This window comes from Brienomyrus brachyistius, unplaced genomic scaffold (genome assembly GCF_023856365.1).
Source record: "Brienomyrus brachyistius isolate T26 unplaced genomic scaffold, BBRACH_0.4 scaffold214, whole genome shotgun sequence".
Classification (NCBI taxonomy): Eukaryota; Metazoa; Chordata; class Actinopteri; order Osteoglossiformes; family Mormyridae; genus Brienomyrus; species Brienomyrus brachyistius.
The window spans coordinates 220,509-226,517 of record NW_026042489.1 but is presented as its reverse complement, the minus strand read 5'-3'; positions in this window follow the sequence as shown (position 1 = coordinate 226,517).

Here is a 6,009-nt window from a genome sequence, read left to right as displayed (position 1 = left end):
AGAAAAAAGGCCAGTCACGACAAATATATATGGAATATAACAACAGAGGTTAGCTGTATTTGTTTAAGTGTAAAGATGCACATAGAAACATGCATGAGCTCATCTGAGAATAAACTGAATGCAATGAAGATTTGTGACTCCTGCTGGAAAATGCGAATAGTGGCAGGGTCTTCAAGCAGTACATTTGTCTGAGAGTCAGTTAATATTAGGAAAGGCACCGTTTTTTTTTTCAATGGCGCTAATTATCAAGAAGGAAATGGAGTACCCCAGTACCTGGTTTACGGGCACTGGAAGCTCCAGTATCAGTCAGACTTTCATGTAAGTATATGTGTGTTTAATGACTTGTGCATGTTTCATCTTTACCAGGGGCAGAGGGGAAACTCAATAAATAGCCTTCTCTCACACTTCCAGGCCTGCAGAACTGAGCATGTCCCCTGGTTTTGTGCATATGTCTGTAGGCTTTGAGTTTTTCCTATGGGGGCTTCAATTTCCTCCCAGAGTACAAATACGTGCAGATCAGTTGCATTGGGGAGTCCATACTGTGATGCTGAGTGGGTGTAGGAGGAGATTGAGAGATGAAACTCCGGATGATTTACTCCCTCGGCTAACTAACCAGAACAGGATCGTACCAATACCAAAATGATAAGTTTATAAATGTTTTTCACTACCCTGATTCATTCAGTTATTTCTGTTTGTTAATTCCATCCCCCAAGCAAATACATAAATAAACAAACAAATATTCAGGGGGAATGTGTCATAGGTGATAGAATCAGTGGATGAATCTAAAGAAAAAAAGTAATGATTTCTTTCTCTCCAAAACACAATGCACAAAACTCTTAAGTTAGGTAAGACATTGAAATTTTATGACAGTAGCATGATGCAGAGGAACAACAGAAGGAAAAATCTAACTAAACCTGAGTCAACTAGGACTAATTACACTAAATTAAGTGGAACACACAAAATACCTAAAACAACTTAATAAACAAGCAAGAAATATTACATTTGATTAACTATACTGATGCCTGAGGGAAGTTCTTGTGCATAATGCAGCAAGTATATACAGCTGCAGAGACACTACACATAGTGCAAATAAATTAAAAAGTATACAGTACACACACTGATTCCTGAAAAATCTAAATACCATGGAATACTAATGAAATACTGATGATGATGATAATAATAGAAATAATAATGAATTAGTTTAGGGTATTATGCAATTGACATGTACAATTAAAAAAGAAATTGCACCAGACATTTCCTGTGGCAAAGAAGGGTTGCTTTGTGCCACATTACTCAAGTCAATTCACTTTATTTTGTATAGTACATTTTCATAGCCTTACATTGTCTCAAAGCACTTTACTTTGTCCCTGCCCAATTGTCCCAGTGAGCAAGATCTAGCCTGAAAAATTAGAAAGCGACATTGGCAAGGATAAACTCAGTCATAGTAAGAAACCTTTGGAGGAACCAGAGTGAAAGGGGGAGCCCATCCTCCACAGGGCAGAAGTCAGGTTAACAAAGTCCTGATTTATATGGTTTATATGGTTCAATTAGTTAAGTCCGGATGTAAATACAGAATAACTGGCAGCAGGGCACACAGGAAAGACGTAAACAGGCAGGAGGGCAGGCAGGAGGGTGGCACAGGCAGGACGTAATGGGCAGGAGGGCGGGCAGGCAGGGCAGCACAGGCAGCCAGAACTGTTTTGCCACTGCAGTTTGTTTTACAATTTCATCTGCATTTGTTCCCCCAAGGTATAACAGCAGCTAATTTATGAACATGCTGCTTTTCAGAAAAGTTTAATTTCCAGGAGCATGACCAGTGCATACATTTAGTGTTGATGGTTCTTTGTAAAATGGATGTTCTGTACTTTTATTGATCTGTCCATCCATCCATCCATCCATCCATCCATCCATCCATTCATCCATTTTCTAACTACTTCTGATGAAGTTCCGGGTTATGAGGTATCCTGAAGCCCAGGCAATATGGGACAAACACACACATGCACACACATAGGGTATACCTATCCTTATGGGGCCCGCTCATTGACTTCTATTGGATAAATGCTAACGCTAACTATGACAATCTTAACCCCCACCCTGCCCTAACCATAACCATAAGTAACCAAGCAAAATAAAAGAGGTTTTGCATTTTTAGTTTTTCCACAGCAGTCACAGATTTTTATAAAATAGAGTTTTCCTGGTTTTCAGTTTCGTGGTCCCCATAAGGGAAAAAAAAAACAGGTATTTATCACGCTATGGGGTAGGATAGGTATACCCGCTCGCACACACACACACAGACATGCACACAAATGGATAGATCACCACAGTTACTATGGATGTCGATCCTGCAATAATGAGACAGAACTATCATACTTAACAGGATCATATCCCTAGTTCTACATATGCATAATTATATTTAAAAAAGATCCCACGCACCCAGCACATGAGATGTTTGAACTTCTGCCCTCTGGTAAACGTTACCGCAGTATGCATTGCAGAACAACCAGATTTAATAAGAGCTTCTAACCCCAAAGCCATCAGAATACTAAATGCTAATGAACATACGTTTATGTGAAACCCTACTCTCTCTTACTCTCTGTGCACTTTATTACCACAACTGGTATTAAGTTTACTTTTTATTTATATAGTATAGTGCAATAATATAATCACGATTTGTGTGTGAGTGTGCCCTGTGATGGGCTGCCCCCCATCCTGGATTGTTCCCTGCCTCGTGCCCATTCCACATTCCGGGATAGGTTCCGGACCACCCGCGACCCAGTAGGATAAGCAGTTTGGAAAATGGATGGATGGATATAACTAACATAAGACAGACATTACACCTAACAAACAATAAACACGAAATAAAGGAGTGGATACAAAAAAAATGTAATGCAATGACCAGATTTAACACCTGGATTATGTCCCCCCTTAGTCTCCTTTGCTCGAGGCTAAACAGATTCAGCTCAGCTAACCTCTCCTCATTAAACATTCCTCTAAGACCAGGAATCATTCTCCCAGCCAAGCAAGCCTGAGTCCGGCTTCCACTCCCCCGATCCCCAGCAATGTTAACTTGGAAGGGCGTATTCTGTATGCACAACTGAGACAACCCAGGTGGAGCTCAGCTTATCGGCTGGCAAAATTGCCTTCAGGTATCACCCACCCTAGTGAGAGTCCAAGCTAGGGCCGTTCTCAGAACTCACCCTAAACGAAGTCCTGCTCAAAAGTTGTAATGACCGCCTGAGGTACCTGTCAGCCTTGCCCGTAATGAGTCAGTGGGTGTAGCCGGGCTGACACGCTTTTGGGCATCCAATTGCTGAGAACTCCCCTTCGGTTCTGACAAACTGTACGATCACAAGCAGTGACAGCAGAGCCACAGACAAGCTCAACCAACAGAGAGCGAATGGTAAGCACCCAGCACCCGAAGGGCTCAACTGATCACATCCAAACGACTTCCTGATGGGATTGTGTACGTAACTGGTTTACTGTTGTTAATAGTGGTTGAACTTCTATGCAAGTCCCCTTGTTGGGGGAGAGGGAATGAATGAAAGCATAAGGTGAAATAAAACCTAAAATAAATCAAAAAGGTTAAACGGGAATCAAACCAAATGAATTGTGTTTCTTATTCAATTGTAAACATCAATTAATTATGCAACAATAACCTAATTGGATGTTAATGTATTGTGATCAAACTGATTTAGTCCGTGAAGTTGATTCCTGCTTTCAGGCAAGAACCTGTGTGTCCAATTATGCGTGTTGTATCACCGCAGTTGACCACCAGAGACCCAACTCAGATGTTGTTAACCTACTATGGCGGACCACTAGAGGTGCAATTTCAATGGAGTGGCACTGCTATGGCTTGCCACTAGAAGCGCAATTTCAAAATTGAGTGGTAGTTCTATGCCTGACCACTAGAAGCGCAATTTCGAAATGGAGTGGTAGTTCTATGCCTGACCACCGGGGGCGCAATATCGAAATGGAGTTGTAGTTCTATGCCTGACCAATGGAGGCGCGATTTTGAAATGGAGTGGTAGTTCTATGCCTGACCACTGGAGGCGCAATTTCGAACTGGAGTGGTAGTTCTATGCCTGACCACCGGGGGCGCAATATCGAAATGGAGTGGTACTTCTATGCCTGACCACCGGGGGCGCAATATCGAAATGGAGTGGTAGTTCTATGCCTGACCACCGGGAGCGCAATTTCGAAATGGAGTGGTAGTTCTATGCCTGACCACTAGAGGCACGATTACGAAATGGAATAGTAGTTCTATGCCTGACCACTAGAGGCGCGATTTCGAAATGGAGTAGTAGTTCTATGGCTTGTCACTAGAAGCGCAATTTCAAAATTGAGTGGTAGTTCTATGCCTGACCACTAGAAGCGCAATTTCGAAATGGAGTGGTAGTTCTATGCCTGACCACCGGGGGCGCAATATCGAAATGGAGTGGTAGTTCTATGCCTGACCACTAGAGGCGCGATTTCGAAATGGAGTAGTACTTCTATGGCTTGCCACTAGAAGCGCAATTTCAAAATTGAGTGGTAGTTCTATGCCTGACCACTAGAAGCCCAATTTCGAAATGGAGTGGTAGTTCTATGCCTGACCACTAGAGGCGCGATTTCGAAATGGAGTGGTAGTTATATGCCTGACCACTAGAGGCGCAATTTCGAACTGGAGTGGTAGTTCTATGCCTGACCACCGGGGGCGCAATATCGAAATGGAGAGGTAGTTCTATGCCTGACCACCGGGGGCGCAAAATCAAAATGGAGTGGTAGTTCTATGCCTGGCCACTAGAGGCGCAATATCGAAATTGAGTGGTAGTTCTATGCCTGGCCACTAGAGGCGCAATTTCGAAATGGAGTGGTAGTTCTATGCCTGACCACTAGAGGTAACCAAAGATATAGCTAGGCGGTTGCCGACGCTAGATGAGTGACACACACATTTAATGCATGCGCATGCTGCTTGTGGCCTTCTTCTGTGCCTTGCACAGTATAAAACCCCTTAAAACAATTACTGAAGCGAGACGGCGCACGCGTTACGGCGACAGATTTAAATTGTGAGTGCACTATATCTCGTCGCAAATGGTGCTTAACCACGGTGGGTCTCAAGCACAGGAGACTCCCAATTTCTAAATGACACACACTTGGCTCACAGCGCAAAGTTGTGTTAAACTTGCTTTGTCTAAAGCAGGCACACACATACGAGTATGATCCTGATAGGTAACTAAGCTATCGGTCTTATGTCCAAGCGCAACATAATTTAGGTTAGAACCTCATAACAAGTATTCCCGTTCGCTAATAGAGAGATCTCTCCCAGGATATATAGAAACGGAGACACTCGTCCGAATTGAACCTGGAAACAAAGCGCTACATCTGAGAATCTCGTCAGACATAGGGTTAAAGTTTACTGCAGTTTAATACGAAAGAACTACAATGAAATCACCGAAAATAAAACAAAATAATATAACTACTAATAATAGAAATAAAAATAACTATAATAAGCCCATATGATCCCGCTTAAATGCCTTCAGATTGCCATGAGTGCGACTTTTGCAACCAGTTCACAGTAGCGCTTCTTCACTGCACGTTCGGTCATAAAAAGTTTAAATTGTGTGCTCAGAATAAGTTTAAACCTTGTGCCTTGTGATTATTAACCAATTTTTATGCTGAATGGTCGGCTCAAACTCAATTGCGAAACACCGTGAGTCTGTTAATGTGTGACTTAAATGGAACTCATTAATAACCAGTATCACGTAATAACCTGGGTTAGAATAGAAGGCTTGTCCAACGAGCTGCGTCACCAGGTAATGTAAACGATCGGTAGCGAAGCTCCCCTCACGGCCAATGAGAGAGAGTCTCGCGATATTTCAGGCGAATTTGAGGTTTCAGAGCGTAGATCGCACAGGCAGGGATTCTTGTGAGCACTCAATGAACGGAGGCTGAAGTTGTGTAAAAGACATGCATTTATTCCTATAACTAACATAAGACAGACATTACACCTAACAAACAATAAACACGAAA